Source organism: Branchiostoma lanceolatum, chromosome 3 (genome assembly GCF_035083965.1).
Source record: "Branchiostoma lanceolatum isolate klBraLanc5 chromosome 3, klBraLanc5.hap2, whole genome shotgun sequence".
NCBI lineage: Eukaryota > Metazoa > Chordata > Leptocardii > Amphioxiformes > Branchiostomatidae > Branchiostoma > Branchiostoma lanceolatum.
This window is the reverse complement of record NC_089724.1, coordinates 10,730,681-10,744,557: the sequence shown is the minus strand read 5'-3', so window position 1 is coordinate 10,744,557 and position 13,877 is coordinate 10,730,681. Positions and strand designations below refer to the sequence as shown.

At 40.7% G+C, this 13,877-nt stretch overlaps 1 long non-coding RNA gene and 1 other non-coding gene across 2 annotated transcripts; one reads left to right on the top strand and one right to left on the bottom strand.

Annotated features, from left to right (window-relative positions):
- Positions 1–1,067: 1,067 nt before the first annotated feature.
- Positions 1,068–8,702, bottom strand: LOC136430188 (uncharacterized). The gene is made up of 2 exons (XR_010754862.1): positions 8,372–8,702; positions 1,068–2,287 (listed from the first exon to the last, which is right to left on the bottom strand). It is a non-coding gene; the product is annotated as an uncharacterized lncRNA (long non-coding RNA).
- Positions 8,703–11,955: 3,253 nt separating this feature from the next.
- Trnam-cau (transfer RNA methionine (anticodon CAU)) lies at positions 11,956–12,027 on the top strand. Its single transcript has one exon. It is a non-coding gene; the product is annotated as a tRNA-Met (tRNA).
- Positions 12,028–13,877: the final 1,850 nt, after the last annotated feature.

Genomic DNA, 13,877 nt, shown 5'->3' with positions numbered 1-13,877 from the left:
CAAAACAACCTTTCATGTTGTATCACTTTCTGGACGCTTACATGAAATATGTTAAAGACTTTCATTAACGAAATATGATCTCAGTTACAAAATTAGCATGAGCATATAGAAATATGCCAGCCGAATTTGAAAGAAATCATTTTTGTTCTATAGGCGAGATAAAACAAGCAACGCTTTCAAGCCCTGTACAATGTCAGAAGATTAAAGGAGTCCTAAATTCCGGGGGGGGGGGAGTTATTTACCAATAGATGATAGTTTTTCGAAGTAAAAAACGAATACTTATTACAATATATGATAAGTACCCACTAGTCCCGTGCGCATCAAAACGCATTCAGTATTTTACTAAATTCCCCACATGATCCTCTATTTTCTTTTCACTGGAAGTACAGGATGATTTGATTGTCACCTGCCAGGTAGCTCGTGCCACTTGACGTGCTTTTCAGCACCAAGGAGTCAGCTGTGATCTTCAGCCAGAGGCCCCTCAAACGTTTCGTCCCTCAAAGGAGGTTATATCCCCCACGTACCCTGGTACGCCCTCAGCCTCACTGCTGCTCCTTAAGCCTCTTCGTTGTTACACTTATGCTGTCTCCTTCTTCCCCCAGGCCTTTCCTCTCCTTCTGGTCCATAACCAGAAGCTATATTTTTCCACTTCCTCTGCCATTCTTTTTATGAACTTTCGTGATACAATGTACATTCATGGCGTGATAAAAGAATGTCAGGGGGGCTAAGAAAGGTCTTATATGTGCCTTTATATCTTATTAACAACTGGCCTTATGATTGTGCTAAGCCCCCCTTATTTATGCTAAAAATATTCACCATGAAGGAAGTGGGAATACGTATAGGGAATCCATGGGTAGGGTCTGAATTCTGTTCAAAGTCGGCTGATTATGTATTCATTGATACATAATCTAGTGGAAAATAACACTCCCTTCTAGAGTTTAGGACTCCTTTTAGTATGACTTATCCAAAAACATTACAACTTCAATAAATATATATATGCATATTGTGGCTTTGTTTTGAGTATTGTAGATAACTATAGATTACATGAAAAGATAAAAACATCTGAATCGTCTTTAAAATCCTGCTGGCTTTATTGACTTAAACTCCAGAAGCACATGTTATGTTCGAAGACCACAGTTTATTTTATGCTGACTTGACTGCAGTAGAATAAAGCAACAAAAAATGAATCCCATATCAACAACTTTTTACATAGAAAAGTGTTTGTGTTTGTACTTTTTATGTACATGTGCATAACAAGGGTAACTTAGACTCATGCATAACACTTTGTAACAAACTGATATGGAAAGATTAAGCAATCTAGATTATTAAGATCATATCAACATCTTGTTACCCTCAACATGTAATTGTTACAGTAAAAATAAATAAATATGAGTCGGTATTGCAAGGCAAGACTCACATTAGGTCTCAGCACATACATCTGACATTGGCGCAATGACCACATCAGTTTGAAGTGAATAGATCACAAAATGCACACAGCTTGAAATCAATTAATCAGGAACTGCTCAGATACCTATACATGTTCAACAGAGCATCTAAAACACACAATTTATCCTAACTCCCCTGCAGCTACCTTACATTCTGAAGCTGTTCAATGGAATATTTGACAGAATATAGAAAACAACAGAGAGCGTGGCTTCCTTGTTTAATCAGTTATGCCTGAGGTGCCACTGACATGCTTTTTCCTGGGTCACCCTCCGTGTATGGATTGACTTTGGAATATACCAATATGTGTTATGATAACAGTCAAACAAAGACTAAAGAGGAAAACAATTCAATGCAATTCAAATTGGTTATGTACTGTATTATTGCATATAGAAATACATGCATGGGCACAAACAACTGTCAAAGACGTGGACAATTACACTTACTGACAGCATATGTAGTCCTGGAATATGTATAAGTTACATATAAGAGACATGCAAAACGGGGGCATTTTCTACTACATTTTTAATCTAATGAGGTTTTTTGGATTGAGGTGTGATTTTAAAAGCATGTGGATCAGAGTCATTGCCATTGTAATAATTACATACATGTCTACAGTGCAATGGGAATTGAAATTGCAGGAAGGATTCATACATGTGTAAACTTTTACTAGCTGTTTGACAGACCCAATGCATTCTAAAAAAACTAGGACTTGGTTGGTGTTGATACATGACTCCTCCATGCAGATGCAGGTAATCCATTGTTGCACTGTCAGCTTCTCACTCACTGTCATCTCATGAGGACAGGGCATTGATGCTCTGTCTGGGTTGAATATTGTCAGCCCCTATAGAAACAACAAGAACAAAAAGGTGAAGGTTGGGTTAATAAAGACAATGCATTGTCTTTTTTCTAGTGCTTATAGTATGTACAAAAATACATAGGATAAGTGCAATGTATATAATGTCTCGTGACAACAATAGATACCTAATACACTACAGTGTAGTCTAAGCAGTCATAAGTTAAGTTTTTGACACATGTCCCTGGGACTCCTCACTTATCAGAAACTCTGATCTAAATATGTCAGCACACACACACACACACACACACACACACACACACACACACACACACATGTCCCTGGGACTCCTCACTCATCAGAAACTCTGATCTAAATATGTCAGCACACACACACACACACACACACACACACACACACACACACACATGTCCCTGGGACTCCTCACTCATCAGAAACTCTGATCTAAATATGTCAGCACTCACACACACACACACACACACACACACACACACACACACACACACACACACACACACACATTCCTACAATTCTTACTACATTTGTATAAAAAGGGAATAACATTCTGTTAGAATTCTCATGTGATGATGAATACAGGAGAAGCTACTAGTATTCCATCTATACTGCCTTTGGCTATACAGGGCTTGAAACAGTGGGTGCATGTGCACCTTTGTGCACTCAAAATTGGAGCTATACACCTTATTTCTTACTGGTGCACCTACATGTAGGGTTTGTACTATAGTATATAGAATATTTTTTGAAATCTAAGTATCAGAAAAAGGAATACAACCATATACTTTATTTGATGAATTACTTGTTTGAAATTTTGAAGTCAGATATAGAACAACACTGATTTTGAGTTCTTAGAGCCCGAAGCAATTAACTTAATAATGTTTTGCTGACTTCAGGATGAAACGCAGTGCTGTGCTTTGTGGGTCACAAGGCCAATTGCATCATGGACTTACTACGTATACTGTGGGACTGGATCATGTTTAGGTTAAGTTTACAGCTTTCTTACAATATTTGCAGACTTTTAAAAGATACTATCACTATATCAGTATGTATGGATGTGAATTATTCATTAAATACCACTGGTCAAGCAGGCGACCTAATGAGATTAGACATAGGAGGAAGAATAATGTTTTTTCGTAGCAGGTTACAGTTCATATGATTATCCAATAATAAAGTGATGCGCTTTTTCTTATGCATCATAAGATCAATCAAGATTAGACTGTGAAAACATAAGCCCCTTGACTAAGTTCAACATGAAGGAGATCATACATGTGAAGGTAACCAATGTACATGTATACAGCACACCACATCCCCTTCTCGATAGTTCTTCTGCTTTCTTCAACAACAACAAAAATGTTTCTCATGTTGGTGGAAAATCCTGTCCAGTCCGGACAGAAAAAACTCTGTCCATTCTGAAGAGAGGGTCTGCATGGGGGAGGAGGTGTCCTGTCCTGCATAGAATCAGAGATACTGACTACGCCTAAAAATGAAAGTCTGTATCGACAATAGTCTACTATTTTTATTTCACTGTTAATCGTAGCCAGTCGGCTTTGCCATTAATTCTACATAGCCTGCTATTTGTTATCCTGAATTCTTCTTTCAGCATTACTGAGATTTTAATCGCAAGGCGTAGTCGAAAGACAACATTGCCCTATGAAAAGTTACAACAGGACATCTGGTTATCTTGGTTTCGACACAGTAAACATGCAAACTTTGGGTCTCAAAATGTAAGGAATTGCATTTGAGAGGGTTAGGATTTTATGAGGGTCTGCATGGGGGGGTCCTGGCAACGCTTAACGGTAAATTCAGGCCAGCCGATAACGCTTAACGGTAAATTCAGGCCGGCCGATAACGCTTAACGGTAAATTCAGCATTTTTAGAACATGAGATACCCCTAAAGACGACGTTTTTTTGCCACTTGTCGTCCTGATCTTGTGGCAAGAGACCTATTACGCTATGCCATTCTCGCACGCCTGCTCCGAACCCTTTACTGATTCGGCGGCGACAGGAAATTTCGTATTGGTGGGACGAAATGTTAATGATCACGATGACGAGCGCCGAAGGCGCGACGAAAATTTTGAAATCTTGACCCTCTGAAACGCTATTTCCTGCATTCTGAGGGGGGATTTTGCAGAAGAGTAAGCTAAGATTTATGACATCTCTATTTGAAAAAAAAAAATACAGAAGAGTTTCAGCTTGATTTTTGAGGGGCGTCACGCCCTCCAGTCCTCGCCGGAGCTGCGACATGCTCCCGGGGAAAATTCTTGACACCCTGAAACGCTATTTCTTGCATTTAGATGGGCAAATATTACTGGTAATGTAAGTTAAGATATCTCTGTTTGTGAAAAAATACAGACGAGTTTCAGCTTGCAAATTGAGTTTTGGGGGTCGAAGCCCTCCGGACAATATTTTTCGACGGAGGCCCGGCATGCAGACGGAGAAAATTTTAAAATCTTGAACCGCGAAACGCTTAATTTCCTGAATTTTAAGAAAACTTTGCTGGTAGAGTAAAAAATAGAAGTGTTTCAGGCACCCTACCGACATATTTTCGCCGGAGCCGTGTGCTCCTGGAGAAAATTTTGAAATCTTGACCCACTGAAATGCTTTCTTCTGCATAACGAGGAATTACTCAATAACACTTAACATTGAATTCAGGATGACAAATAACACTTAACGAAGAATTAAAACGGCCAGTAACGCTTCACGATTAATATTCCGATAACGCTTAACGGTAAATTCAGGGCGGCCGGTAACGATTAACGGTGAATTAAAATTGCTCGTAACGCTTCACGAAAAAGGGCATGCAGACCCTCTTTTATAGGAGAGCATGCCAGACCCCCCTACATTGGTTGGCTGGAATGTCATGAATGCTTCGTATGCACCCCACCTCATGTCGATACGACATGTATTAAGGGTTAAGATTTGAGAGGGTTAAGATTTTCTGGGAGAGTATGCCCTCAGACCCCCCTACAAAATGGTTGCACCCTTGGGCCATTCATGATGCTGCGCTGCCAGTTCTATAGGAATGTGAACCACTGTTAAGCGTTGTCGATCCTCTTGAATTAAACTAAACCTGCTGAATTTAGCTTTAAGTGTTGCCAGGAACCCCCATGCAGATCCTCTTTTCAGCCTGGACATTTTTTTCTGCTGTCCGGACTGGAAAGGTTTTTCTGCCAACACAGTTTTTCTCATCGGCCAATGCAGATCGTTGTGGTACCTACATGTACCTCAGGCAATAATAACTGGTTTACTTCTCACCACTAGGAGGTGGTCTTGTTAATGTGAATGCATTTAAGTTTGCATGGTTCTGATTTTGTGCTAAGGGGAAAATAGAGTGTTTGCGGTGGTTTTAAGTTTGCAGCAGTGCTATACTGTAGTCACATACCTGATGATACCGCCACAGGAGGGGTGGATATAGGTTCGGCTTAATAAGGTCCGAGTCCAAGTTTAGGTCCAGGGACCTGAACCTGGACCTGATCCTGTCCAGTTGATGTTTTGTTTTATTAGACCAATATCAAGCATAGAGAATTAATACTGACAAGCAAAACTATAAAAGTTTCTTGGTGAGAAGACTTTCAAGATAAACCAACGTGTTTGATATTTGAATGTTGCACTTATTTTAAATGCCTGTTTTTGTCAGAGGGTAGACTCAAAACACTTTTCATCAAATAAAATAGAAAAATATATTTGTACTGTATTCATTTTTTTTTGGACTCAGGTTTTTGGCTCTCAGGTTTTTGGACTCGGTTTTTGGATGTTATATAGGCCTGAATCAGGTCCAGCAAACCGGTATCCACCCCTACGCCACAGTATTAGACAAAAATGTTTGCGGTGAAACGGTTGCCGTGAACACCATGAACATAAAACCACCGCGAACATTTCAAAATTTACAGTATTACTGACACAAACTAGTAGCATGTAAGTACGTGGACTCACTGGACTGTAGTGAGATATAGTTTGGAGAGGTCAAGTGGGCTGTTTGCAGAAGTGTTTTAAAGATAGGGCACAATGTACAACACCACTCAACAGAGAGGCTAGCTATAGGGGCATGGTCAGGAATGCTTGCCTTGGCCTAGCCATGGCCATATGAGACTATGAGTCTGTTGCTGTAGGGTATTGAACTGTTTGTCGTGAAATAAGCATGATCCAGGAAGTTCCCACAACTTGCAAGGGGATGGATGAAAATGATTTTGCCCCAAGTTTGTTTTTACTTGTGTACTGCTATGAAAGCCAAATGGAATGAAATTCGGTGAGGAAGAGCTAGTTGCTGTAAGGAGAGATAGGAGGAGCTTTTTCCAGAATAGACACTTCTTGCATGGAGGTGGTTACAATATCATTATTAATCATTTTGGGGGCAGTTTTGCCCGAAATGATGCTTTTTGCAATTGTCTTCCGTGACATCCTATGTAAGCCAAGTAAATTTGGTGAGGACTCAGGTGTAAGGTCTTTGCACCAGATATTAAAGGTGCAAATGATCATGGAGTAGTCCACTTCTTAAATGGAGGTGATTTTTTGTATTTTTGGTGCCTGTAATACCCAGGTACCCTGCTAGGAAAGCTAAATGGCTTGAAATTTGCAGTGGGAATAACTTACTAGTAATAAGGAAAGCATTAGTGGACAGTTCACTTTTCGCTAGGGGGTGGTTGAGAATGATTTTAAGTTTGCGATAAAGAGGTAACCGCAAAAACCTAGGTCACTGGCAACGTTGGTTTTGACTGTTTGATACAAATGTCATATGATTTCCAGTGTGGCTATGAGAGATCAGACCATGGACTTGATGACAATACATGTACTAGTACTAGTAGTGGCTGAATCTTGTACCCTCTACCAGGCTCCGCGACAAGGCTGGGAAAATAGTAGAAATCGGCAAATAGAGTGAATAGTGTTCCAAGGGAGTTAGCTACTGAGAGAGGGTCCATGAGCTTCACTGTATAGCGGAGTACCACTGGCATACTTTCACTCTATTTGCCGATTTCTACTATTTTCCCAGCGATCTCGCGGAGCCTGGTAGAGGCTATGAATCTTGTAAAACACATCCAAGGCTGCCCTAAAAATGTCACCAATTCATTCAAAAGTTATGGACCTCTTCTTGCGACCAATGTGAACATGGTCGGGCTTAAACAGGTGTGTCGTACGACAGGTTTCTATGACCTATCATCTGAAAATGACTTCTTGCATTTGAGGGACGAAATTCAACAGGCTTTACGGTAATTTGAAATTGAATGCCTTTCGATTCCCAAACATGAAACAAAATCTCTGGTGGGAACACAGGTGTCAGCGATGTTCTTGTAATCTTTTAGTTTATTTATAATTTGCTTATAGCTTTCCCCTTAATGTGAATGACATACTATATAGGGAAAATTGAGTGTTTGCAGTTGTAACAATAGCGCTACAGTCATACTAGTAAGTCGGCAAAAAGTTTTGCGGTGGTTTTAAGTTCGCGCTGAAAGTTCACTGCAAAAACCATGAACATCAAACCACCGCGAACATTTCTGCATTGACGGTATTTTGACCAACTTACTAACAGTATCTCATTCTCGTACTAGCACATGTATCTCCCAGTCCCAGGTACTATGTGGTAAGTTTGGAGATTCATACTGTCCTGTCCTGTCTTCACCTTTGACATTGCGCATGTGTAGTCGCAACCGTGAATGGGCTTATTGACACATTTTTCCTCTAGGAAATTCCATTACAGGCCAAGCCCCTATGCATACCCCTGGGGGCCCAGAAAGGGTAACATACTAAGCCTGGTAGGGTAGCCTGGCCAGCCTTTTCCGCGAACCCTGGATACTGTGTCGACTCGACTAGTCTTCTGTGTCTGTTAGTGTTACTTTACGTACTCCAGTTAGAATATTACAAACCGACCTTTTGTGTTTTTGATACATGTATGATCTGGATGAACGTGGCCAAATTATGAATGAGGCCAGTAACAACAGCAGTGGGCTAAAAAGAACCATACTATTTTTACTCGCGGTGATGTGTGCACCCCCCTCCCCCTTTAACACGCGCCGGGCATAGCTCGAGCTAGTTGCAAATTAACGAGGATCTGTGCCTATTCAATATAAAAATGATCGGTATAAATGAACCAAAGTTGCTCACCTCACCATGGAACAGGCAGTGTTTTGCTGCTGGACGACCTACGGCGATCGATCCGGACGGTCGGCGGGCCTGAAAACACAATATCCCGGCCACTTCCCGGTAGCCTCCCGGCCACCGTTCTGTACCCTCGTGAGGTCACGTTCCCAAATATCGCGAGGCTTCTCCTACAGTCCACTATCTATGGCCTCGGTGACCCATCTCTCCCGGCCTGTCCTTACCGTTAACGCTGTATCTCAAGAGCCAGGAGACGTCTCCTGGTCCACTTATAACTGGCTAACGGTGGTCACCGTTAACCACTTACAACTGTAAACGGTACTTGTAACGGGTGATTTAACGGGAACCATTTCACTCTACACCTGTTATGCCTTGTCGTACTCACACAACATGTCCGCCTTTCGAAACGAAATACCATATAATGTACAAGCAAGGACATGGTACAAGTAAATTGAAAGAATTTATCCCCCCCCCCCCCAAAAAAAAAACCCGCACACACTAAGAATACTTTGTTGAGTTTTAAACGTCTTGTGCAAATGGCGCTTCATCTGGTAGGTATTTCGAAGCATTTCCTTGCTGTGCACTATGGGTATGTTAGCTTCGTTTACGACCCCGACTAACCCACCGACATGTACACCACTATATTTTGCACGTACGGGTCAAGGTACAGATTTCAGGTGAAGGCCAAAAGATCAACAGCCAACAACAATTTGATGACTTTCGAGAGGTCTGGTTGCATACAGATGTGTTACATTTTGGTCATTTAGTCAACGGCACAACAACATTTCGGTTGAAATTCAGACAGAGTAAAAGCAATTTCATCCGGTGATTGTTTGAAATAATCAAGAAGGCAATGGGACAACCTCCTTGGAATAAGGGAGTTTCTAACCAGTTTTCAAATTCACTCGATCAAAAACAATCCTGCTGAAGCAATTTTCAATGGATGTCCTTGTGCTTATTTACCATACGCAATGCCCAACAACCGAATAAACTGTTAGGCCCGGCTGGCTCTATCGTTAGTTGACAACAGTAATCAAGTTTGATTAACACTCCCTAAGATCTATATTACTACTGGACTAGAATGGAGGCTAGCAGCATTATGCAAATACCTGTAACTGTGTAACTGGCTACACAATCACTGGGAAAGCAGCCCTGAAAACTGCAAAATATGCTAATGGGATTTTAGTGTCAACATTGCTATCTGTTGGCTCATACAGTAGACCTTTTGATCTATTCCAACATTGCATTCGTAGGCTACATTAAAATGGAATACCATGAGTCGACGAGTCAGGGTTATCATGGGGCAGCCAATAAGATATATTCATACAGGAATATCACTTCATGGAGCTAGAGTTCAAGTCTCATCCAATGGCACTGTGACCAATCAAATTAGACAGCATATACGTTTTGATTTTTGCAAAATAATTCTCTTGAAAGTAATTTGTCACCGGCATTTGTATATTTCTGATATTTGATATTTTCTAAAGAGGGAACTTCATCAATGTCTTGATCTACAGCTGTCAGAAATCGTGCCATTTTTTCATGTAGTCTTACCAGCTTTTAACCAGCTTAACGGGGCGGTAAACAAAATCAATTACCGTTGCGAGATTTTCAGTCAGCTAAAGTTATCCTTATATTCTCATCCCTTTAGTTGTTTTCCTATTAGTGATACTAGTACTAGATTTCAGTACGTTAAAGCAAAGCAAGTTTTCTGGAAAGAAAGCAAACATGAAAGAACACTTCCAGAGCTGAAAATCCTATTCATTTGGACGAATAATGGCAGTTTGATACAGCGTTGCGTATCACTACAGCCTGGTGAAGTTTGACCCCGCCCTATTGCCGCGGTGCAGCGAGTTGTAAACAAGTCGAGGTCACCGAGACAATCAGCCATGAATAGATTTGGCATAATTTCCAAGCAGATGTTTGGTGAGGCTAATTCGTTACGTTTTCCGAGCTGCCCCTTTCTTTTGGTTAAGGTTAAGTTTAAGCTCGGCTTTCAGGGAAAATTGCTATACCTCTGGTAAACGAGACAACATGAAGCATGCATTTGCAATTGGTGGCTTAGTAAATGAAAGGATTCCTTCAGTCAAGTCTATATGTATATATATATAGAGAGAGTTTTAGAGACCTCTGCAGTCGTCACTGAATACCTCGAGAGCCGCATTCTTAAAGTGGAACGCACCGGCCCGCTGCCATGGGAACATGGAAGAGTTGATACAGGTAAGGCGTGTCAGGTAGGTGCCTCTCGTTACGTATACGTGTGATCATACCTTCGGGCAATGTCGGTGTTGATGTGTTTGCTCAACCGGTGTCGGTGTTGACTGTCTTGACACAACATGTATATGGGCCTCAAATAAGAGTTTTTTTGTCTGTACTCATAAACGGACAGGGAATGAAGTTCACATAATTTTAAGCATTTCAAGTTGGCTCGTAAATTGAGCGTAAACTGGTGGTGTCTGCACTTGAATATCTTTGACAGAAATCGATTATAACAGTTTTAAAACGGCGACTGGAACAATAAATGGTTGCCATTTTAACAGGCTGAGTTCGTAACGTGCGCATTGATTGACCTTGCTATGCAAGCGTATCATACGGAGAAAATTCCGCGACAAAAAGGTATTCGACAGATGTTGAGATGTTAGTCTCCAGGATTAACTAGATTTATCAGGTTTCACAATAATTTCCGCTTATTAGTAAATATCTCTCTTCCGAAGTTAAAAGCCTACGTCGTTACAAGAATCTGGAGTAGAGGAGAAGACATAGTTGAAACAGCTTCCAGCTGCTCAGTCTTCATATGGTGGTTTCATAGACGGATCGTGTCCTTGGTTCCCGCGAGGGCCTTCTCAAGGCCGAACGCGTTGGCATTGACATAATCTTCGACAGCATAAAACCCGGAATGACACTGCATAGAGCGCACTGCAGCATGCACACGAGATCTGCCTGGGGCTGTAGTTATTTCTAGCTGGTAGCTACACATGATTTTGATAACCACCCATTGGGTTGAAGCGAAGATATGACATGATGTTTCAACGTACTGTGACCCTTCTGATACCTTGTTAGTGTTATTTTACACGTGGCAACACCCACAGGCTAGGTCAGAATGCACCCACATGTGTAATGCAATACATTACAGCGCAATGCACTACAATACGGGACAGTGTAGTACAGTACGTACACACGTTCAATACACGATACAATAAAACACGCCAGCGCCTTTATTCGTCCATGACCCCACGGTATACTTGGGTGAACTCGGATATCCTTTTCTAGATGAAGTGAATGCAGGAATTCCCGAGGGAGGACTTGCGTGATGACACTTTCGCCGACGTGACAACAATAACAAAAAAAGCAATACTACTTGTTGATTTCAAGGTTCTTAATTTTAGAGACACACACCTGCTTCCATGTCGTGCCATACACCTGCCAGTCATCATAATGAACGCCATCCAATAGCGAACACACAGCTCGGACACTGAAAAAAGCAGAACTAAGCAATACAGTTAGCGTATACTGTACTAGAAATTTAATAACAACAGTGATGATATTGATTATAAATACTTCATTTTGGACAATAAGTGTGTCCTACCACGAGCAGCGTGGCGCAGTGGAAGCGTGCTGGGCCCATAACCCAGAGGTCGGTGGATCGAAACCACCCGCTGCTACGCAGGACATGCTTCAGTTTCCCTAAATGTTTTTGTCACATTTCAAAACAGGCTAAACAACAAAGTTAACTGTACATGTATTAGATTTAACTTCATTTGAATTGAATTGCAAAAATACAATACCAGGCATGCCGACAGCCATTGCTGGTGTCGCGCACCACACATCACATATTACAAAACATGTTCTATCCAACACTCCATACAAAATACAATTGCAATGTTATTATCATAATATCGATAAATATGCATCATGCCTCTCTGGGGCAGGTAAATGTGGGATATGAAGAAATAGAACAGAAAGTACCAGAGTTATTAGATATGAAGAGAAGTTATCACACAACACACTTGTGATACGATTCATAATCTGTATTTACAGAAGCAAGAGAATCACTGTTATGAAACAAAATCATGGATGGGCCAGAAAATATTGGTATCAATCAACGCTGAAAACATGATGATGACGCCAACTTGCTCAGGCCTAGCTACTCCAACAGTACTCCTGTGCACTACATCCCTGTAATGAAATTAGGGCCATGTTGATTTCATCATATGGATGACATCCTCTGGGGACCCCAAAACTGATGCGAGCGTGCGAATAAAAAAAAGAGGTTTGGCAAAAACAAAAAAAAGTTACATTCACTATGAAATCTACATGGTCTGTAAGGATGAAGAAAACTAAGCACACAGAGTATGGTATACCGAAATATGGATTCTTGTTTTTTGTTCTTTCAAAACGTCTTTTTGACCTTGGAATTGAATTTGGCATTCTTAGATATTAGTATCCATTTCCGGAAATATTTTTCACAATTTACAAATCTTTTTTTCTTCTCATTTTGCAGCTGCTTTTTACGATTTACAATATGGTCGAAAACGTTTGATGTTGTTGGAAATGTACGAAAATTGATGCGCGCGCGGATGTCATCCATCTGATCAAATCAATATGGCCTAGCTTGCAAGGAGTAACTTCGCGATCAAGGACGCTGACAGGATGAGGACCGTCCATACCAAACACCCCCAGTCTGGCCCGTATACTAGTATCCGCTTCACACTTGTGATGTTGGTGTGCTCTTGTCCATTATCTATGTCAGAACATTACGTGGCCGTCAATTTCAGCTCTCTGACGCAAATAACGACGCTACGACACCTCTGGTGACGTCATTGGCTAACCGGTAATACTAAATATAATCCACGTTGAACACTTTCGAAATTTCCCTGTCCAGTCATAAATTGAGTGTAGCCCGGATAGTGTACGTAATAACGTTGTGAAAAAGCTGCATACACGTTATTTTGCCTGATTAGGAAACATATCTTAGTAAGTCTAACCTAATATGCAATATTTAGGTAAACCTGAATATCAGACCCAAATATATGAATTTGTCATACATATATGTAGTCATATACAAATGTTAATTATTGGCTGCTACCGTTGAACAATACATAGCTATTGGGTGCTACCAAAATGATTTAATTTTTTCCTTGACTACATGCATCATATATGACATATCATAATATTACAATCTTTCAAATTGTACGTCGAGTTGGTCTTCTGTTTTACCTTTGGAATTTGTCATTTCAGGTAAATTTTACGCCAAAAGTTTTCCGTGGAAAGAAACCGCGTGAATAGCGACAGAACCAGTTTAATGCACAACGATTTCCTGTTACCGAATGTTATTTTGTTTATTCATACAGGGAAAATACACTTGGTAATACAAGCCAGTTTTTCAGGTATCCCCGATATCAAAATATAAAAGCACAACTGTCACTAATTACATAATAACATGATAGCCAACAATATCATCACGTTACATACAGATATCAATTGCCGCTGATAATGTGATTCGAAATAAGCA